Source organism: Natrix helvetica (genome assembly GCF_964273705.1).
Source record: "Natrix helvetica genome assembly, chromosome: 1".
NCBI lineage: Eukaryota > Metazoa > Chordata > Lepidosauria > Squamata > Natricidae > Natrix > Natrix helvetica.
The window spans coordinates 374,601,046-374,624,759 of record NC_138548.1 but is presented as its reverse complement, the minus strand read 5'-3'; the positions used below and the strand labels follow the sequence as shown (position 1 = coordinate 374,624,759).

The window sequence follows — 23,714 nt, the reverse complement described above, 5'->3', positions numbered from 1 at the left end:
CCAAGCACTCTAAAGCTCTGTGGCCACCTTGACAACAATGGTGGCATTTAATTGGGCCCAACGAGGAATGGAACCTAGTTACATCTCTAAACTCAGAAACCGTTTCATCACACTGTCTTGCTCTCCAACTTGCAGCTGCCCCCTTGGTAAACCCTTCTTCCATGGTGGAGATTGCTTCTCTGTAGGAAAGTGGGGTAAGAACCTTTTGGGCATTTGCAGATGCACCTTGTCCCACTTCCCATCTTGCAGGCCTGGCTTTGGTAATCCCTTCTTCCATGTTGGTGATTGCTACTCTGTAGGAAGGTGAGTTAAGAACCACTTGGGGCCTTGCAGGCGCACATTTTCCCGCCATCCACACTGCAGGCCTCTGTTTGGTAATCCCTTCTTCCATGGAGATTTCTTCTCTGTAGGAAGGTCTGGTAAGAACCTTTTTGGGCCTTGCAGGGGAGACTGGAACCGGTGGGGAGGTCAATCCCTCGGTTGGCCACTGCCCAGCTTTCTGCCATGGTGCCATCTGCTGAGGGAGGGCAGGTGCCCACTGGCATCCCTCCCATCCATGACCTGGGGTTAAGACCCTTCCCGGGGTTGCCTGCTTCACAGATTGCAGCTCAACCAATGATGGCTGGCTAGGGGGTTTTATGTGCCAAGGACCCTCCTGCTGGCTAGGAGGAGTTATGGGCCAAGTAGGTGCCCTCTGCTGGTTTGGAGGAGTTATGGGCCAAGTAGGTGCCCTCTGCTGGCTTGGAGTATTTCCCCATGCTGATGGCAAAGGAGGTGGCCAGTAGCATCTCTTCCATCCAAATCCTGGGAAGAAAGCCCAAGCTGGTTTTGCTTCATTTACTGGTTGCAGCCCCATTTGTGGTGGCTTGCAAGTGACAGATGCTGGCAAAATCCCTTCTTCCTGCCTCCTTTGAAATTCCCATTTTGAAAGGGAATCTTTCTCCCAGCTAGTTGCAGGGTAATAAGCCATTTCATTTATTGCCGTCTGGAAGGATCCCAAGCCTCCGTTCTAGGCTTTTTTTTCCCCCCAAACCTTGCTTCCAAGCTGGGGGGAAGGAGGGGGAGCATGCACTCACGTTTTGCTGAAGAAGTGTGGTCTGAGACTTTCCTTCATCTTGTCGTGTCTCCTCCTGCATTCCTCCAGATGCAATTAAACTGGAAGCAGCATTCCATTGCCTTTGAAGTTCCGCACTCAGCTTCTTATCACCAAAAGCTTCCCATTAATCCTTCGCTGATATTTACGCTGTCCCGGTCAGTGTTGGGAATGCCGTGACCTCCATCACCAGCCCTTCCCCCTTGAGAGGGGGAGGGTGCTAGTGAATTATTTTAAAGGAGAGAGTTGGAATAATGTTAGGGTTCTAAATACCATGCAGAAATAAATCATTGTCCAAGGCAAAACATCCTTAAAGGTCCAATTTATTCTACAGGCATGTTAGCACGGCTATGGAAAATTCCAACTCTGATTTACATCCTGTGGGTTCACCCAGTTGAAAGTTCATGATCTCTCCCCACACCCACAAATCCATCACATGTTCCAATCATCATCTTCCACGCTGGCATGTACACCCATCTTCTTCCGGCCAGGTGTCGAGGTGCGGAGACAAAAGACAACCTTGAGCTTCTAAGAAAATCCATAACAATACATTCCATAATCCTACTCCTTTCTATTCCCCCCTCCCAACTACTACACTACTAAAACACATAGGAAATTATAAAAAAGTGTGGCAGGCCAAAGATCCTAAAAAGAATATAACTACAGGCCTGACACCCAGGTTTTATGTCCTCTCTGGCCTTTGAACTCGAGCTTGTATTCTGATTGGTTGTCAGACTCTCATGGGACCATGCAGGAGCAACTCTCTAGGCTGTGTTTTGAGTCCAGGTTTGGTTGAGCATTGCTTCTTCCCAGGTGCCCTGTGGTGAGCTGGGTAAAGGGCTAATACTATCATGTCTTAATCCCATCACCCTGGAGCTGAAGAGGGGAGATATTTGTTATGTAGAATAGGCTGGCTCAGGCCTTTTAATGGCCCATTGACAAAGGTGGGGGGCTATTAAGAGTGAGTCTGTTTCCTGCCTAAAAACAAGTTTCCCCATTTCTGATCCAGAGAAATATAATCTGCCTTTTTCAATATTTCCCAGGATATTTCATTTTTCTAGGAGAGGAGTGGGTGCTAACTTCCTACAACCCATCTTGCCGAATGGTACCTGGGAAGATTACATCATCACCCAGCAAGTCAAGCAAGCCTGGGAGACAGCCTACAGAGTTGCCCTTGCATGGCCCCATGGGAGTCTGACAACCAATCAGAATACAAGCTCAAGTTCAAAGGCCAGAGAGGGCATAAAACCTGGGACTTTCAACATCTCAGCCTTCTTTCTCTTTTTCTCCACCAACACTGAAGCATGTGATCATCTTTTCTGTTCAGGACTCAAGCCATAGGATCTCCTGCTTGAGCAGAGGCCTGGACTAGAAGACCTCCAAGCAGTGGTGGGATTCACCAGTTCACACCTATCCAAGAGAACCAGTTGTTGGAAGAAATCTCATTTTGTTTTTTTCCACTTTATAGGACTAATCCTGTAAGGAAGGCAGGAAGGAAAAATTATGGTGTTTTTTCTAGCCTAATCTTTATTGCCCTGCTTACAGAAACTGCCTCTCCGGTTAACCCTTATTACATCGTAACACTTAAGGCGAAGTGCCCATTGACATGAGTGACGTTGAGTTGGCCACACTCACCCAGTCACATGACTACCGAGCCCCCCCCTACCCAGCTGGTCAGTAGGACAGAGAACCGGTTGTTAAATTATTTGAATCCCACCACTGCCTCCAAGGTCCCTTCTAGCTCTTCTGATTGATTCACTTTGCAATCCCCTCTCCCCGAGAAAAATTCTGGAAGAAAATGCTAGTATCAGCGTTCCAAATATCATGCAGAATTAAATCAGAATCCAAGGCAGAGTTATCCTTAAAGTTCCAATTTAATAAAATAGACATGTTGGCACATCTGTGGAATCCCAAATCTGAAAACCTTCCTGGGATTCCATCCAGTTGAAAATTCATGCTCTTATCCCCACACCCATAAATCCATCACATGGTCCAATCTTCTTCGGCCACGCTGGCATCTCCACCCAGCTGGTTCCGGTCAGGTGCAGAGGTCCGGAGACAAAAGATGATGTTGGGCTTCTAGAAAAGAATGACAACAACACATTCCACAATTCTACTCCTTTCTATTCCCCCCTCCCAACTACTACACTAATGAAGCAGCACAGTGAAATGATAGAAACTGTGGCAGGCCAAAGATCCTAAAAGGATCCTACAGTCCTGACAGCTAGTGGCAAACTTGTCAGGAAAACTTCCCAGCTGAAACAGCCTAATCACATCCTTGCCAGGTATACACAATCCAGGGTGTTGTGCAAACTGGAACGTATGGCTTCTCCAAGTATATAACGAAAACAAAATTTTCCTCTACGCACACTAACCCACAAAACATGTGAAAAAGACATCAGTTCAGCCTTGGGCTCAACACAACATCAACATGTTTTGCAAATAAATCCAGAATTGAATGATTTTGAATCAATCTCAAATTTAAATGTTTACATTTGTAATTTTAAAATTTATATTTCTGTACACTCAAACATACCGCAGCCCCTAGCATCTCACCAAACCCAGAGGGAGGCAACAGGTCCTCGCAGGTCGGAGATTTGCCTTATAAATTGGAGTGAGACGGCAGCCTGAAATTTAGCTGACAAGATGGTGACTTCCCATCTAAGCAAATGAACAGGAGGGTGAGGAAGAGATGAAAGACCAGTAAGAAAATTTATCTAACCCACAGCCATAAATCAAACCTGGTAAAGGCAAAGAAATCTTGAGAGAATAAATAATATTGATGGTCAGACCAGGATTTTCTCCAAAAGAAAGAAAGAAAAGGAAAAAATTTTTAAAGATTCCCATAAGACAGCTTTCTGTTTTAGAGACATTTTATTCTGTTCCAAAGCTGAACATTTCAAAATAATGGTGATTTACTTTGCCTTCATAATGAATCTCCAGGGATTTCCCCCAAGATTGCCTTTGAAACAAACATCAGGACAATGGAATTTTGGGTGATGTCTTACCTCCAGGTCTGAAGGCATATCATCACATATGCCTCCTGGACCACTGAGAGTTGAAACTGACGACGAGGACACACGAAGAAGATTTCGTCTCTAAGATCTCCTTCAGACATAAAGCTTTGCTTGGGTTTCCTTTTAATCAGGAAAGTCATCCAAGCCTCAGAATTGAGCTCCGTCTGATCTTTTTTTCAATGGGTTTGGATGAGCCAGTGGCTATGTAAGAAATGCATAATGATTCTCCTTTTTCTGTGAATTCCCATCTGGAAGTCTTTAAGAAGATGTTGGATAGCCATTTGCCTGAAATGGTATAGGGTTTCTGCCTAGGCAGGGGTTTTAACTAGAAGACCTCCAAGGTTCCTTCAATTGTATGATTGGCCGCTCCCCCTGTATAAAAAACGAGCGAACAGGATGTTGGGAAGAAAGCTCCTGAAAACATGCAGCGACAACAGACACACATCTTGCTCCTGGGAGCAGTGCTGGGGGCTTCCTTGCAGGGCAGCTGCTGTGGTGAGTACATGGAGGGACTTGAGACCCAGAGGGGAGGAAGCATAAAGGAAGTGGGGAAAGTGTCCTGGACTGGGGTCTCTTCCCAGGCAAAGAAAAAGGAGCGGCTGCGAACAAGCACAAAGCTCAAATAGAACTTTGAATTATATGGATGACTTGAGGATAAATGTGCCAAAAGAGGAAAATTGGATTAGCTAACTTAAGGAGTATATTAACTGGGCATTATTGAACTAAAACTTCATAACATGGCCGGACACGTGGCCACCGCCATCTTTATTGCCTGGTTCCCTTTCCCCGGAGGGAGAAGTGAGGTGCACCTCTTTCCTTTCCAGCACCGTCGCGTTCCTCGCCCTTTCGCTCATTGAATCCCCTTGTAAAAAAAAACCTCATGAGTTCAACTCGTGAGGTTTTTTTTTACAAGGGGATTCAATGGGTGAAAGGACGAGGAACACAGCGGAACTTTCAGTCTCTGGTAGTGCTAGGATGTGCATCTCGCTTCTCACCCCCGACACCTGCCACCCCTCGCTAAAGAGACGGCGGGGAAGGGAACCAGGCAGGCTGCCCTTATCGTTGGGGTGGGCGGTGTTTTTTTACACGAGAAGGAACAGGTGGGAGGGGGTGATTGCATTGCTGGCCTGCCACTGTTTTTGCAGCAGGCTCTTTTTGAGTGGGAGGGAAGGGTGGGGGTGAAAGCACTTTGCTTCGCCTGCCATTGATTTTGCCCCACAAGCTGTACCGGTAGGTGGTACAGTGGTAATGGCGGGGACCAGTTGCGCATGCGCTTAAATAGTTGGGGGCAGGCTTATTTTGAGGAGAGGGCTTATTATGGTGCATGCTCTGAAAAGCCCAATTGGGCTTATTAGCAGGGTGTGTCTTATTTTCGGGGAAACATGGTAGTTTGCCAATACATGTATATATCATTAAGCTGTATCCATTATCATTTCATTATTGCTATTATAGTTAATTATTTTTTAACGAATAAACATTTAATAACAATCTAAAACAATCTAGGAGTAACTAAATTCCTACTTATTGATCACCAAAATCAACTAATTTTTATTATCAACTTTCATTGTCAACCTGCATCTTTCCAGTAACAAAACAGTCTTATCTCTCTTGCCAATTGTGGTGTCAGTTTCTAAACCAATAAAGCAACAAAAAGCAGAAGAAAAAAAATCAACCCGTTCACTTTAAGAGGAGAAACGAGAAACGTTGCGAGCCCTTCAATTCACAAAGTATAGTTACAAAGAAAAAAAAGCTTTCCAAAACAATCCAATATAAGTTACTTTCGACGCTTACTTCTTTTGCTTAAGGATCTAATTTGGCTTTAAAGAAAAAATTATTTGGGCAGTCTTTCGCAAAAAAGAAAAAATACCTCACTGTTCTGACCCCCCCTTCCTCCGTTGCCCACACAGAACACACTCCGGAATCAGCTTCCGGTTCCGGCGGCTGACGGCGATGGGCAACTCGTTTGCTCGCTCCGGCTCCCCGGTGGGCTTCCCCACTCCTTGTGGGGCACAGGATGCCCCGAAGAGGCATCCTGCCGGAGGGGCGGCATCACGGGGGATCCCTGCATCGGCGGCGGGCGGCGGGAGGTCCCCTGCGCGCTCAAGGCACCGTGGAGCAGATCGGAGGGCGCGTAAGGCGTCTTCGCTGACAGGCTGCACGGAGAATGAACAAGCAGAAGGAAGCAGCGGCGGTGCGGTGAGGCGCATACCCCCCTTCACTCCCTTTGTTGAATTGAAGAACTTTTCAGCAGCTTAAAACTTTCTCTTTCGGCTAACTTGGGAGTCGCGGCTGGAGGGAGGGGGATTCCCCCCCCCCCTCGGACAGGCGGCTTGGAACAATTTTGCTCTCAGCCCCAGGGGAAGGAGGAGGGGGGAGAGCCAACCAATGATGCCACACCCTTGCTTAAAGTGACTTTCATTGAACTTAACTCCATAATATACTGATGATCTGAGGACTTTGGGAACTTTGAAAACTTTGTTATGCCTCTAAACCCAAAGCTGGCATGGCAAGATGGCACACTTCCGTTGTCTTCATGAACTGTGAAACCTGACTCCACCTTTAAAAATTCAGGCTTCCGGTCTTTGTCTCCGTGCTACTCAAATGAATCTCTTGTGGATTGCTACTCTTTGAACTCTCTGGGGTGAAAAACTTTACTCTATTGCCAGGCTGATTAGAGAAATTATCTCCTGCTTGGATCCTCTGCCTCCTGGACTCATCTGGCTGCTCTGCCACTCTAACTGTCCATTCTCTACACTGATTGAGCTCTTTATTCTATAAACAATGTCTCCTAAAGGACCACCTCCTGGAAAGTCTGGCTTTGCTACCTCTGCCCCGACATCAGCAACTTCCAGTCCTGCTACACAGTCAAAGATAACAGACCTGATGCAACCTAAAAGTACAGAGATGGATTTGCAACAAATGCTTCAGCAACTCTTACAGGGACAAGAGGAAATTAAGAAACAATTAAAGGAAATGAAAGAAGAAATTAAAGAGAACCAAGCCCAAATTCATAAGAACTCACAGAGACTGGACCTTGTGGAGGGTGGGGTGGCGGAGATGAGGGAGGGGGTAGAGGCGGTGCAGAAGGGAAACAAAGAACTTGATACCCAACAAATGAAAACAGAATTTGAGAGAATGTCCTTTTATCTTAGATTTCAAAACGTGATGGAAGCAGATGATGGAAACATAAGGGACATCATGATAAACATTTTGGCTGAATATACCCACAAAGAAAAACAACAGATGGAATGGGAGATAGATCTGGTTTATAGAGTGAATTCAGCCTATGCCAGAACACACAATGTACCCAGGGAGGTACATATTAAATTTCTTAGAAAAAGCACAAGAGACGAAATTCTGGGTGTACAAAGGGGGCAAGCCCTGACATACCATGATAGGGAAATAACTATCTTGAAGCAGATCCCCAAGAAAGTTAGGGAAAAAAGGAAAAATTATTCGCAACTAGCGAATAAATTATACCAGAAGGGGGTGTGGTTCAGATGGTTGATGCCTGAAGGTATGTTAATATTCTGGGAGGAGACAAGAATTAGAATTAACACACCCATAGAGGCACAGGCCTTTATGTAAAAAAACAAAATACACCTAGAAAAAACAGAAGATCCTACAATCTTGTAGGACACGGGAGGGGCCAGAGCTCTGATGGCGGGGGGAGATGGGGCAATACCAAGAAAGCTCAGATCACAAAAATGAATAAAAAAATCTCTTTGACATAAACTGACCGAAAGTAATAATGGAATTAACATGTGGACTATATATTACTATGTATTAAATTGATTGAAAGTACCAATAGAATTAATATGCTGATTATATATGACTATGTATTAATGACTTTTACCCAGATGTATACTATGAGTTTGGAGGGAGGGGGCGCCTACCACACTTTGCAACTGCCAAAATTTGTATACTTTTCCACTACCTTTTCCCCTGCAAATTTTAAAAAAACCAATAAAACTTTGTTTTTTTTTAAAAAAAGAACACACTCCGGAACAGTACAAGGGAACAAGGTTTATTGCACAAACAAACAGAAGGTTCCGTGGCAGCAAGCCACCAAGACAAAACTCACAAGAACAGAACACAAAAGCAGCTATCCAGCTTGCTAGAATTCCAGACTAGAACTTCTGGCATAAGTCTTCTGTTGACTGCTGCAAAGGGCGTATGCACAGTCAACCCTTTTTATAACCTGGAAAGGAGCCTCCCAAACAGCAGCTGAGAGCTCTTACCGCCGATAATTATGCCAATGCTCCTTGCGTCTATGGGCGCTGCGGTAACGAGCATCCAGAAACTCTCTGCTGAGTTGTGACTCACTGTCTCGTGACTCCTCCCCGCTGCTCCAAGGCATGGCATCGGGAGCCCCCCTCCTCTGGCTCTCACCGCTGCTCCATGCCTCAGGCGCCTCCTGGTGGCCGACCTGACTCTCGGATCCCTGCTCAGCGTCCAAACCCTGTCCAGGGTCCCCCATCAGAATTGTATTCAGAGCAGACAAAGAAATGTAACTGCATAATTTTTATATGCAGAATTATTTTATTTTTATATGCAGATGAAAGATCACATCAGTGAAAGGTAAAAGTGCACGAGCAGATCACCCATTTACTCCAAATTTCTCAGAAGAGAGAGGGAAAAATAGTGGTTAAAGTGGGCAGAAAACTTCAGCCGCCTTTAGTGACCCAAAAGGAAGGAGGGAAAGAAGGAGGGGGGGAATGCCCAGAGGCATTCACAGGTATCACTGGGGCGTTTCATACACACACTCATGGTAAAAATGAGCAGACACTCATTCTCCCCGCCTTTCCTGCTTCCCTCCAAAGAATGACCCAGAAGGAAGAGTGTGGGGGAGGGGTAAATTCACGCAGGCAATCACGTGGATCTCTGGATCCCTTCACTTATCACTCCCTGGGGCATGGGGGACATATACTCACATTCATACTGCAATCAGACCTTCATGCTTGCTCATGCCAAACAATCATAGGTATTTCAGGAAGCTTTTTTTCACAAGCCACCTAGCTTCATTTTCTTTTATTAGAGGATCTCACCCTCCCTTCAGGTTTGGAAATGATAACACACACGCATACACACATATACCATTAAACAACCTTGCAACTTACTGTTTCTTTATATGAAAGGGAATCAAACTACATTCATACCAACTTTTACCATCAACATACTCCCATTTGTATTGCAATCATTAATTTCACATAAAAAAATCCCATTTCATTCTTTCTTCATGCAAAGCAGTTATTACAATTATTTCAGGGAGCTATACATAAGCCAATGAGCTCCATTTTCTATTATTAAAGGATCTCAACTTCCCTCCAGGTCTGAAAATGATCACACACACACACACACACATACATGCACAAATACCATGGAACAACACTTTCAGGCCTGGGGGAGGTCCTGTCCCTTTAAATCTTCAATTTTCTTGGGGAACATGTGGCTCATTCTCCAAGAATGGGAAAACTCAGAGGGCAGCTTAAATCCTAACTGTCCTCCTCTTCCCCACAGTTTTGAGCCCAAACTTACTTATTTTGCCAGCTGGTCAAACATATCACAATCAATTCAATGCCATTCAATTCAACATGTTATTAGAATAGATGCACACCTACGAATTTTTTTAACAGACATTACATCAAATTAAGTCCAGTTACCTAGGTCTTCCCATTCAGATAGGCTTTACCTTTTTGTTACCTGCTAAATTTCTTACTTTTGCTTGAAGTTACCCCATTGTTCTATCTCCTTAAGCACTAGATTGTTAATATCTGTCTCTGCCCTGGGGTGTTCGTTTCTAATTTGGATCTGCCAGCGGCTCTGGCTAATTTTTAAAGATCCAAATTCTTCTATCCTCATCTCCCAGCAAGCGCGGGCATATTTTTAAAGATCAAGATGTATAGAGACAATGTATAGAGATGTTTGTCCACACATTGTTTGCATTCAGCCAGGGTTCTAGGTTGAACCTCCCAGCACGCGCTGGCATATTTTTAAAGGTCCAGCTGTATGGAGACTTTCATTAACACATCATTTGCATCTGGGTGGGGTTCTTGATTCATCGGATGGTGGCCAGTAATCAGCAATTTTGTTGACAAAATCTAAATCAAAACTGCCTTCTGGAAGCAATAGAGTAGGTTGGCCAGATAAATGTGCAGAGAGTTTTTTACTCAGATTGAAGGCAAACTTTTAGTAGGAATTTCCTTTATTTCATACATGCACACACAAGGCAACACTCTCCTCCTCCCTCCAAAGGGGGGAAAAATCTATACTCACCTGAAGAGTACAATCTTCTAGGGCTGAAAGACATGAGAACAAGGTTCCCTCCCCCACAGAAAAGGCATTGTTGGAGGATTAGAGGTAAAGGGGCATGGGGGGGGTAGATAGCTTGCAGACAGAGTTTGAAAAATAAAACCATCAGTTACTAAACAGATAAACATTATGGGGATATCACAGATGAGAAATGGGGTCTGGATTCACATGCTTCAGGAAAGAAATGAACAGGTAAAATCATTTAGACACACAATAAATGCAATGCAGGGATGAAACTTTCCTTGCAAATGAGCTTAAAACATTTCCTGGGTTGTTACTTTAAGGTATAGGGGAGGAAGGAAGGAAAAAAACTTCTCCGTACTCTGTTTCAGCTGGCCAAACAGACGCAAAGTAAAGATTCCCTCCACCTTCATTTAGTTTTCTGGGCCCAACAAACTGAGCAAAGGCAGGTTTTTTTACTCCTTTCTTTCTTTGAACACTTTAAAATTCTTGTCTTTTGGGTTGGAGACATCTTAGTTACAATTACCTTGAGGGTGCACAAAGACTTAGACATACACAGACACAGACAAAGTGGGGATAACAAAACTCATGAGTTTCACAAACAAAATCATTCCCACCATGAATCTCAGTTAAATTGGGGAAGGGACAAATCTTAACAAACAAACCACATGGTTACATAGAAGACAGAGAAAGAGACAGACAAGAGAAAAAAAGAAATCCCACCATTTTCCCTTTTCTTTTAAGTACCTTTTTAGCCAAATTAGTTTTTCCTGTATCATCTTTCAGCAAAGCCCATTTTTCTACATATCTGTTTTGCTTTCCTTATCATTCCGGCCAGGACAGGCATCTGCCTTTTCGTCCCAGGCCCCCAACAGTTCCCCTAGGGGGGTTTCCGTGGCCACCCACGAGCTACCGCTTCCCATGATCCCGTTCAGATGTGGTCTCACTTCGTCCTAGCCGGGTTTGCCACTTCGTATTCCCCGCTTCAATTTCGCGTGCTTAGAGGACTTTCGCACCCTTTTGAAGGGACTTTTGTTTGCCCTTCGGAGGGTCTATGTGTGCCCTTCGGAGGGACTTTTTTCTGTGTGCCCTTCGGAGGGACTTTTTCGCGTTCCTCACCATGGGAACCTTCTCTCTATTCACGCCCTTTCACGCAGGGACTTTTTTTTAGAGTTACAAGTCTTGGGGAAAGACCCGGAGGACCAGCCGCAGTTACCCAGGAGGGGTTCTGTCGTCAGCGTGTATGCGTACCTCCCTTTTTTTCCTTTCTCTAACTTTCTTATGGGCTTTGGCTTTTTTCTCTCACAGGACAAAAACAGCAACAACAACAAAAATAAAAAAATCATTCACTTTTCCATCCATTTCACACACACTAGTCACACACATGCAGGTATACACACATTTCCCATGCTTTAAAATTAAATTTTAGAGAATTAAAATTTAGAGGTACTCACCTTCTTTCCAGGCAGCCTTTGAGCTCACACTCAAAACCCCTTTAAAGCCTAGATCCAAATGGCTAAGGCCAAGATAAAGTCCACCCACAGACTCAATGGGGTCTGTGCCAGCATGGGAGGCTTACCTGGGCCATGTCCATTGGTTAGGCTAGCTTGGAGTCCCATCTGGTATGCCAATTGTTGGAAGAAATGTCCTTCTGGGTTCGGCTCCAAGTGGGGAAAAAGACACTGGAGACATGGAGGCTGCTTGGAAAGATGGTTTTCATGGTGTACAGGACCGCATGGCTTGGGTCCTGAACAGAAAAGGTGATCACATGCTTCAATGTTGGTGGAGAAGAAGAGAAGGTAAAGGAAAAGGGAGAAGAGAGCGAAGAAGGGCTTGCAGGGCTTTTTATAATCTGTTCTGCCCCACCTATCTGTTTCCTGTTCCTGTGTAAGAAATGTATTCTGATTGGTTGCCAGACTCCCAGGGGCCCGGGCAACCCTCTAGGCTGAGTTTTGAATCCAGGTTTGGTTGAGTTCTCAGATGCCATGTGGTCAGTTGAGTAAAAGGCAATGTTATCCTGCCTTCATTCCCATCCCCCTGGAGCTGAAGGGGAGAACTCTTCATTATGTAAAGTGGACTAGCTTGGCCTTCTTAATGGCCCATTGACAAAGTGGGAATGGGCAGAAAGCTGCAAGAATTTACTTTGTGTTTAAAATGTGTTTCTCCCTTTTTCACATCCAGGAAAATATAATATTCTGCCTTTTCAATATTTCCTAGGATATTTCATTTTTCTGGGAGAGGGCTGGGTGATAACTTCCTACAACAGGTTCAGAGGAGGATAGGGATGGGGGTGGGGCACAACTAGAGATTTTTTCCTGCTATTAAATCCGTTCACCAGAAACCTTCCAAATCACAGGAACTCTGGTGTTGCTGTTTCTGCAGAGCCTCCGGTGGGGAAATTGACACACAAGGCGGTGAATAACAGCCTGGAAGTCCTCATCTGCCAGGCCTATGGCTTCTGCCCCAAGGAAATCCATGCCACCTGGAAGAGGGATGGAGAGTCTGGAAGAACGATACCCTCCATAGGAACGTGGCCCCCAACTCAGATGGGACTTATTATCTCTGGCTCAGCATTGAGATCGACCCCAAGGAGAGGCACTATTTCTGGTGTCACCTGGAGCACGAGGGCTTGCAGGAGCCCCTGGTGTTGAGTTTCAAGGAGGAAACAGGGGAGAGACTGAGAGGTTTTGACATGTAGAATAATGTCTGGGTAGAAATAAATGTTACATCAATATTTGAAAATGGGGAGAAGGTAGTTTTCTTCTGCACCACCTCATGTTTTCAGAAGGAGAGCAGGAAATGTAGTGATATCTAAATAGACAAGTGGTTCCTGTCACGGAAGTTGGAAGTGGTAACTTAACAGCAAAGGTATGAAAAAATGATAGATGAAGATCCATGAAATGATGTGATATGCAGTATATGGTTGTTGTGGTTTTTCCTTAAAAGCTCTTTCCTCCACAATCATGACATCTGCAGTGGGAGGAGGCTCAGTGGGTATCAGAGGGGAGGCGAGCGCATGGTGGCTCCTGAGTGGGCCAAGGCTTCTCCTCTCGCAATGTCTTCACCCTGAGAGCATCGCTAGCAACTGCTTGCCACAGCTCAGGAGATCTGCTCTCTCTCCGCTGCTGCTTCTCGGCCTGTAAACACTTTCCGCCACCATCCTCATGTCATATTTCAGGCCGAGCAGCATCAGCGGAGAGAGAGCGAGAGTGGAACTGCTCTTTTTTTCCATGGGGCAGAAGGAGGTGAGGTGGCCTCAGGTGCCATCTGGGAAGAGTCCCTTGGAGGTATCTCTTCTCAGCCTGAAACAGCAGCAAGGATGGAGTCTCTGGCAAGAGCCCCGCCACCAAGCTGGATTCACCAAAAGCAGCGCCAGCAGCAACAGGACATGCTCAACGAAGGGAGATCCGGAACTGACTGGATTGTGCTTCTGCAGCCACCAGAAATTCCTTCCTCGCCTTGTTTCTGGCTGAGAAGTGGTGCCTCTGAGGGTCCCCAGATGGCACCTGAGGCCGCCCCGCCTCCTTCTGGCCTGTGGAAAAAAGGAACAGCTCCACTCTCCCATCTCACTTTCTTCAGCCTACGCTCTATTCAGGGGGTGGGGGAAAGTGTCCTTCGGCTGCCCCTCCAGGAGGACCACGGCATACCCTCCACGGGTGGGAGGTTGAAGGGGGGACCGCAGGTGAAGAGCGCCGAAGGGTTTGGGCAGCACGAGAGAAAGACTTCAAAGTCAGTGGAGGGGTTGTGTGGCTGGTGTGCCATGTTCCCACTTTGCCCGGCAGCAAAATGCTTAAAAAAATAATGTTTTTGTTTTGGTGGGTGTTGTAAAGGGTTAGGTGTGTGTGGGAGAGAAAGTAGAGAGAGAGAATGAAAGAGAAAGCGAAAGAAAGAAAGAATGGGGAAAAGAAAGAAGGAAAGAGAAAGAAAGAAGGAAGGAAGGAAGGAAGGAAGGAAGGAAGGAAAGAAAGAAAGAAAGAAAGAAAGAAAGAAAGAAAGAAAGAAAGAAAGAAAGAAAGTAAGTAGAATAGAAAGAAAACTTATGACCACAATTGAGCCCAAAATTTTGGTTGCTAAGCAAGAGTGTGAGTGTTGTTAAATGAGTTTCACCACACTTTACAAGTTCGCCACACCCACCCAGTCACATGACTGCCAAGCCATGCCCACAAAGTAGTCCACACTCACAGAATAGGTAGTAAAATTTTTCGAAACCCACCACTGCCACAAGGCCCTTCCCCACAAACAGCATTTGGAACAGGAGTCCAAAAGGAAGAAGAAACTCTGAAGCCACATTTCCATTCCTTGCAAATCTCAGAATCTTTCTTACAAACAATTGTTAAGTCTGGTGTATTATGTGACAGTTGCATGTCTGCTTCTATTCTAAAGCCTTAGAGCAATTTAACTTATTCAATTTCTATGCCTTTCTCTACTTTATGATCCCACCAGGCAGATGGTGTTTGTTGCAGATCATCCAACGCATCATTTTGTCATTTTATCACGCCATGGCTGGTTGTCAATCTGTGTGATCACTATTATCATTATCTCCTCCTCCTCCTCCTCCTCCTCCTCCTCCTCCTCCTCCTCCTCCTCCTCCTCCTCCTCCTCCTCCTCCTTCTCCTCCTCCTCCTCCTCCTTCTTTTTAATTTTTATAATCGTGTAACACAGTTCAGAGTAGGTTTGACATTTTTATCTACCTACCTCTCAGCCTCTACTTCGCTTGCTTGCTATCAGCTGCCATAGAAACGGGGAGGGTGGGAGCTTGAGGTATTTGGGTTGGGGAATGTATGGTGCTGGAGGCTTTATCAGGAGGGGGTTCTGTTGTGGCCCTGCAGGAGCTGTTGCCGCTGCTATCAGACTCCGAGAGTGAGGGTCCCTATGAGTCTGCTCAAGAGGAGGTGGAGGACCCTGGACAGGGTTCTGACTCTGAGCAGGGATCGGAGAGTCTGGTCGGCCACCAGGTGGAGCCGGAGGCATGGAGCAGCGGTGAGAGCCAGAGGAGGGGGGCTCCCAATGCCATGCCTTGGAGCAGTGGGGAGGAGTCATGAGACAGTGAGTCAGAGCAGAACAGGAAGTTTCTGGATGCCCATTATCGCCGCGCCCATAGACGCAAGGAGAGAGGGCGTAATTATCGGCGGTAAGGGCTCTCAGCTGTTGATCAGGAGACTCCTCTCCAGGTTATAAAAGGATTGACTGTTCATACGCTCTTTGCAGCAGTCAACAAAGGACTTCTGCACAAGTCTTGGTCTTGCAACATAGCCAGCTGGATAGCTGCTTTCGTGTCTTGTCATTGTGAGCTTTGTCTTGGTGGTTGACTGCCACGGAACTGTCTGTCTGTTTGTAAAATAAACCCTGTTCCCTTGTATTGTTCCGGAGCGTGTTCTGTGTGAGCGAAGGAGGAGGGGGGGGGGGTCAGTACAGTTTGACTGTTGCCCCAAATGCATCTCCATTAAGCTATAATGGAGCAACTCCAGGCAGAGAATGCCCTCTTCGCACAACAACTTGCTTTGTTAGCAGCGCAGGTTACTCAACTTTCTGCACCTGCCACCCCCCCCCCAGCAGCAACGGAGGAAATGCGGAGGAAATGCCCAGTGGCTATGCCAGACAAATTTGATGGTTATTTGATCAGAAACTATTTGCGGCATTCCTGGGCCAATGCCAGCTGTTTATTGGCTTGAGAGTGGAGGACTTTCCCACCGACCGGACGAAGGTGGGATTTATCATCAGCTTGCTCTCAGGCACAGCAGCGAGGTGGGCTACTCCTTTGCTGTCTCAGCCGAGCCCCCTGCTGGATGATTTTCAGGGGTTTTGTACCCATCTTCGGCTGATGTTTGAAGATCCCATCAAGGGGCAAACAGCCACCAGACTCCTTAAAGATTTGCAACAAGGGCGTGGTTCTTTGCAGGACTATGTCAGTGAGTTCCGGCTGCTGAGTCAGGACTCTGCGTGGAATGAGCCAGCCCTTATGGACACCTTCCAGGACAGCCTGTCAGATGACCTGCAGGACGAGCTGATGAGGGTGGACAGGCCTCCAACGTTCGACGCGTTGGTTCATTTGTGCCTCCGGATTGACAGCCGGCTGCAGAGGCGGAGGCCTCACCAAGCATCCCGGTTACTAGAGTGCCGGTCCCTCAAGAGACTACGATTTCATGGGAGGAGCCCATGGAGTTGAGTGCCGCCAAACCCCGCTTGTCACGCACGGAGATGGACAGACGGCATGCAGGGGGGTTGTGTTTTTACTATGGGGATCCTGAACACCTGGCTTTGGTTTGCCCCAAGAAGGGAGGTAGGGGGGCTGCACAGTCTACGGCCTCCCCTCCGCGACAGACTACCGTATCAGGAAACGGGGGAAGCCCGATCTGAGGGAGACTTCGGATCGGGCACAGGCCGGAACAGAGGTGGAGGGGCATCCACAGCATATGATCTTAGCAGCGCACATTCTCTTGTCAGGTAGTCCACAGGGAATTCTAGCCCATGCCTTGGTCGATTCCGGGGCTACCACGAACTTTATGGATGCAGCGTTTGCCACTAAATACCATGTCCCTCTGTGTCCGGTGGACCCTCCGACGTGGTAGAGACCATTGACGGTCGGGTGCTTCGGTCTGGGCCTATCAAGGCCACCATGCAGCCTTTGCGCTTGATCCTCGGGGAGCATGAGGAGGCCATCCAATTTTACGTGGCTTCGGGCCTGCATTTCCCCCTGGTGTTGGGCTTGGCTTGGCTGCGGGCGCATGACCCTCAGATCTACTGGTCGCAGAACTGGATCTCGTTCCCGTCCTTGCAATGCATCGACCACACCCGTCAGGTTTGTGCGGCCCAGGTGCCCAGTGTGGCCAAGGTGACAGTGCCACCGGATTTAGCGGAGTTCGTGGATGTTTTTAGCGAACAGGAGGCGGATCAACTGCCGCCACACCGGCCTTATGACTGTCCCATTGACCTAGTACCGGATGCGAAACTCCCGACGGGTCGTTTATATTCCATGTATGAGCCGGAGTTGGCCGCATTGCGGGACTTTATTGACAAGAACCTCGCCCGGGAGTTTATCTGGCCTTCGTCCTCGCCCTTGTCTGCCCCAGTTTTATTTGTAAAAAACAAGACCTGAGACTTCGTTGCAATTACCGGCGCCTGAATGCCATTACGGTACGCAACCGTTACCCGTTGCCCTTGATTCCTGAGTTGTTGGAGCGGCTCCATGAGGCAACGGTGTTCACAAAACTGGACTTGTGTGGGGCTTACAACCTGGTCCGAGTCAGGGCGTGGGACGAATGGAAGACGGCCTTTGGCACCTGGTACAGACATTTCGAATATACAGTCATGCCATTCGGGTTGACCAATGCCCCGGCTGTCTTCCAACATTTCATGAATGACATCTTCCGGGACCTTTTGCATCAATTTGTCGTCATTTACCTGGATGACATCTTGATTTACTCCACGTCCCGGACGGATCATCAACGTCATTTGCGTCTGGTCTTGCAGCGACTCCGAGAACATCGCTTATTTGCCAAGCTGGAGAAGTGTCAGTTCTGGCAGACTACCATCGAGTTCCTGGGGCACCGTATATCCCCTGACGGAATTGCGATGGAGCCCGGCAAGGTGGAGGCGTTACATAGTTGGCAACCTCCTTGACGTATGAAGGATGTTCAGCGACTCGTTGGGTTTGCCAACTATTATCGATCCTTCATCCCCAGCTTTGCTTTCTTGACCGCACCCCTCACTCGGCTCCTGCAAAAGAAAGTGCCGTTTCTCTGGGGGCCCACTGAACAACAGGCGTTCGTGGCCCTGAAGTGTGCTTTTACAAAGGAGCCGATCCTGAAGCACCCTGATCCCCATCGCCCCTTTGTCGTAGAGGCGGATGCATCTGACATCGCGGTGGGGGCAGTGTTATTGCAGGCTCACGCCCCTGATGGTACCCTTTTCCCTTGCACTTATTACTCTCGGAAACTCAATCCTTCTGAGCGCAATTATACCATCTGGGAAAAGGAGTTGTTAGCTATCAAGGCGGCGTTTGAAGCCTGGAGACATCATCTGGAGGGGGCCAGGCATCAGGTCGAGGTCCGGACGGACCATTGGAATTTGGAGTTCTTGACCACAGCGCATAAGCTGAATCATCGCCAGATCCGGTGGTCTCTGTTCTTTGCCCGTTTCCATTTCAAGGTCACGTACATCCCCAATGCCTTGAACCAGAGGGCGGATGCCCTATCCAGAAAGCCGGAGTACTCAGACCCTGCAGACTCACTCCCCCCCCCCCCCGACGGTTCTACCCATCGAGTCCTTCGCTGCAATTCAGGAAACTGTGGATTTACGGTCTCTGATACGGGAGGTGCAGCGGAATGACGAGTGGGTGGAACGACGGCGGGCAGAGGTAGGGCTGACATCCCTGTGGACCTTTGACGAGGACCTTTTGAGGTATCGGGATCGGCTCTATGTGCCTGCAGGACCCCTCCGTGGACTGATTCTCTCCCAGTGTCATGACACTCCAGCAGCGGGACATTTTGGCCTTTTCAAAACTTTGCACCTGGTTTCCCGTACTTTTTGCTGGCCCCGCTTGTGACACGATGTGCAGACGTACATCACATCGTATGTGCAGTGTCGACAGGCCAGTTCAGCAACGGGAGCTCCTCCAGGCTTGTTACAGCCATTGCCGACCCCAGGCAGACCCTGGGGGGCTGTGTCCATGGACCTCTTGACGGAACTGCCTCCATCGTCTGGTTTTACTACGGTCTTGGTGGTGGTGGACATGCTCACCAAGATGGCGCATTTCATCCCCTGCTGGAGATTGCCGACAGCCCGCGCCACCGCCCGCATATTCATCCAACACGTGTTCCGGCTGCACGGCCTACCTGACCAGGTCGTCTCAGATCGTGGGACACAATTCATGGCCCAGTTCTGGAAAGGGCTGATGGCCGCTCTAGACGTCCAAGTTTGTTTATCCTCGGCACACCATCCCGAAACCAATGGAGGGATGGAGAAGGTGATTGCGATTCTGGAACAATATCTGCGCTGCTTCGTGAACCAGCAGCAGAACAATTGGGCAGAGTACCTGGCCGTGGCGGAGTTTGCATTTAACAACTTGTAGCACTCCTCCACACGGACGATGCCTTTCATGGTGAACATCGGGTACCACCCTCGTTTTTTCCCTCTCACCCCAGTGGACTCTCCGGTACCCGCAGCACAGGATTTCCTCTCTGAGCTTCAGGCGGTTCTCCTTCTTTTTAATTTTTATTAGCGTGTAACACAGTTCAGACTAGGTTTGACATTTTTGTCTACCTACCCCTCAGCCTCTACTTCGCTTGCTTGCTATCAGCTGCAGAAACAGGGAGGGTGGGAGCTTGAGGTATTTGGGTTGGGGAATGTATGGTGCTGGAGGAGTTATCAGAAGGGGGTTCGATTCTCACATCTTCTGCACATGCCGATACCCTGTGCTTGGGCTTGGTCAAGGTCAACCGTCTTTGCAGACAAACTGAATGAAGATTTTGAAGATGCACCCCACATGACACCTTTGGGAGTTGCAGATTGGTCATTGGGTGGGGTAATTGGTGTTGCAGTAGTTTCTGATCCACCATTAAGGGCTAAACAAAAAACATGTGCTCAGAAGAACTATCTCTGGTAATTTTCCACTACGTGTAGGCCTCTAGAAGGAGGCTGAACCACGCTAGGAGGAAGAACAAAGGAGACAAAAGGATCTCATCACCACAATGCCAGGATGAGCAGCCAATGGAAACATGACACCAGGAACCAATAGAATGTTTGTACTGGAAATATGACCAAATATGGTAGTGTTAAACCTATGTGCAATTGTACCCCTTACTCCGCCCTTCCTTTACCAATAAAAGAGATTCCCAGAGGCAACTCTGGGAATTCAGGCGCCGGTAATTGCAACTCTGAGCTCGGCTTCATCCCGAGAAATCCTGTTTGGTGTCTTCAATCTCCATCTCATGAAATCGCCCCCCGGAGAAGGTCTCTGGCCTAACCGGGAAGATTCAGCCCCGTTTTTTCACAACTGGTGACCCCCGACGTGATTTCGCGGAATACGTCTCGGACCACCCACACTTACCCGCCTGGAAGAGGCTGCGCATTCGACCTGTCTGAAACACGACGTGGTTACTCCGTGAGTATGGGTGGCTCAGTATGTTGTTTGGTGGTCAGAATATCAAAAACAGATAACCGTTTCTGTCCAGGGAGGACTCCCAGCTAATGTTACTATGGATCACCTCCTAGGCACTGGCACACTTAGCACCATTACAGCCCAAACTCAAACTGATCGCGCTGCTTTTCCTATTATTTTTCAAGCCGCTATGGCTGCTGTGCGGAAGGTTGATGACTCCATTGCAAAATCTACCAAAACCTTTTCAAAAATTATCCAGGGCCCTGCAGAAAGTTATTCGGAGTTTCTCAGCCGCCTTCATTTAGCGGTTGAATGCCAAATTGACAATGAAGAGGCTCGCAAGGAGCTCCTTCTTAAATTGGCTTATGAAAATGCTAATGCAGACTGCCAGAAGGTTTTGCAGCCCATTGCGAACAAGCCAGGAATCACCCTTGCGGACTTCATGCGGGCTTGTCACATTTGTTAGGGTGTAACCAACAAGTTGGGTAGACAATATATTGCACAAGGCATGTTATGTATCTTTAAGAGAGGAGATCTGCTAATTAGTAGATTACAGCATATAAATTGCAGCTGATGTTCTCTCTCTCTCTTGCTTGATGTATGATAACTGCTGTCTAACTGTTATTACTGTTGCTACTACTTACTGTGTGTAAGTTATTGGACTGTTTTTCTCTGTGTATGACTTTTTGGCTGTGTTTATGGATTTTGCTATATTCTTCAGAAAGTAAAGTTTATTTTTGTTACTTTACTATCCATTATTCAGTGTGGTTGCTTTATATATCGCACGCTGCGTATACTTTACAGGGTTGCTCTGTTATAACCTCGACCTGGGGTTCATTGCTAGTGCTTAATCGCACTAGTACCACTAACATTGGTTATGGGCCCAGACACCCTGCCTTAATATTTTTATTTTTATGCACCACTTTTTGGATAGTTTATTTTTGTGAATATGGCACATGAACAGTCTGCTGCACTCTCCATGATTACCCAGTTTGATGGAACCAACTATGTTTCCTGGTCCTTGAAGTGTTCCCTACTTCTGCGTAGAGAAGGACTGTGGTCTGTGGTTCAGAACCCACCGGATGTTACAGGTTGGGATCCTGCTGATGATGAGGATGCGAAGAAGATTGCGCAGTTTAACAGGGACAATGAGAGAGCTCTCTGCATTATTGGACTAACACTGAATGACCAGCAACTGGTCCATATTCGTGGCGAAGAGTCTGCTGCTAGGTGTTGGAACACATTGCGGAGAATTTATGTTCGGGACAGTGTGGGTGCTCATATTCATCTCACACGGAAACTGTTTAGAGCCCGTTTGCAAAAAGGTGGTGATATGTTGGCTCATTTAGACTTCATGAAGAAAACTTTGCAGGATTTGCAAGAAAAAGAGTTAATTTTTTCTGAGCTTCAACAGGTGTATATTATTCTATCATCGCTTGATGAAAGCTACGACTCTTTTGTTTCCTCATTGGAAGTTCTTTCACGTGATGAACTGACATTATCTGAGGTTACCGGGAGGTTGCTTGAAGAGTCCAGATGAAGAGAGGATAGAGTTCAGTTCAGAGACAATCAATCACAAGAAGAAACACAGTTTTCAACTGTAAATTTTGTTAAGAAATGTTATTCTTGTGGTGGTAAGGGGCATATTGCTAAGAACTGTAAAAATAGCAAGAAAAGGAATGTTGCTAATAGTAAAAGAAAAAGCAACAATGTTACTGTAACTGTAGCTAAGGTTGATAAGGCTGTAAACCATAGTTTCTGGGTGGTTGACAGTGGCGCATCCCATTCTATAACTAAGGTTAAAGAAAGGTTTGTTACTATGAAGGCTAGCAAACAGCACATTTCCTTAGCAAATGGTTGGAAAATCAAGGCTTCAGGTGAAGGTACAGCTTATTGTCCATGTATTAATGAAAAAGTGGAAATGTTATATGTACCTAAAATGAAATTTAACCTATTATCTGTAAAAGACCTTGTGAAATGTGGGTTTACAGTAACATTTAAGAATGATAGATGTATTATTGAAAAGGAAGGTAATAGTGTTATTGCCAATTTGGAGAATAATTTATTTATTCTACATGAGAACTCTTTAAATATTGCGAGTTCTGAACCTAATTATAGGAATAAACAGCCCCATGATAACTGTATACATCTACTTCATAGACGTTTAGGCCATGTAAATTTTAAAATGGTACGTCAAACTGTTATTCTATCTAATGGAATCAATTTGAAACCTTGTTCAAAATATCTTAACTGTAATGCCTGTAACCAGGTTAAAAGTAAGGTTACTCCTGCAAACCGGTTTCAAGGATTTAAGACATCTAAACCACTGGATGTAGTGTTTGCAGACCTAATTGGCCCTAAGAAACCTAGCTTAGGAGATGCCTGCTATATACTCAGCATTATGGACCATTATTCTAGGTATGGTTTCTGTTATGTAATGAAATCAAAGGCAGAAACTTTCCAACATTTTACTAAATGGTTAAAGTTTGTTGAACGTAAGATGGATAAAAAAGTACTTTGCCTAGTCACTGATAATGGGTCTGAATTCACTAATCATAGGTTTACATCAATGTTGGAGAATGCTGGTATAGAACATAGGCGTTCTGCCCCCTACAGGCCAGAACATAATTCATTTATTGAAAGACGTGGTCAATCATTGCAGGCAATGACCAGAACTATGCTAGTTGATTCTGGTTTGTCAGAAAAGCTTTGGGGTGAGGCTATAATGTGTGCAAACCATATTCTGAACATAGTAGTTAACTCAACTACTGGTAAGATTCCTTATACTCTTTGGCATGGTAGGAAGCCTGATTTGAGTTATTTACACACATTTGGTGTCCCTGCTTGGGTGCATATTCCCTCACAGACTAGTCGGAAGGATCAAAGCAGAGCTAGGAAGATGGTTTTTGTTGGGTACAATTCCAATCATAGATCGTTTAGGTTCTGGGAACCTGGAACTCGGAGAATTATGCACAGTGCTAGTGCTAAATTTTCAGAACATGTTGGTTGGGAGAAGCTAGAACAAGAGTTTCACAAGGTTTGTGATGATATAGATGTTGATCGTTTGGTTAATCATGATACACCAAATGAGCAGTTAGAGAATCAGGATGGTCCATCTATTACTCTGAAAAGGGAGGAAGATGTAGATGTAGAATCTACTCGTGAGGTGGAACAGGATGATCCTGCAAGTCCTGTATTGCCTAGGAGGTCTACTAGGGACAGGCATCCACCC

General features: G+C 46.4%; 1 protein-coding gene and 1 long non-coding RNA gene across 2 annotated transcripts in view; one reads left to right on the top strand and one right to left on the bottom strand.

Moving 5' to 3' along the window:
• Positions 1 to 23,714, bottom strand: part of LOC309383785 (vomeronasal type-2 receptor 26-like) — a 261,853-nt gene that overhangs the window by 181,997 nt on the left and 56,142 nt on the right. The window lies entirely within an intron of this gene.
• LOC309384643 lies at positions 561 to 3,914 on the top strand. Its single transcript, XR_014174085.1, has 2 exons — positions 561 to 687; positions 727 to 3,914. It is a non-coding gene; the product is annotated as an uncharacterized lncRNA (long non-coding RNA).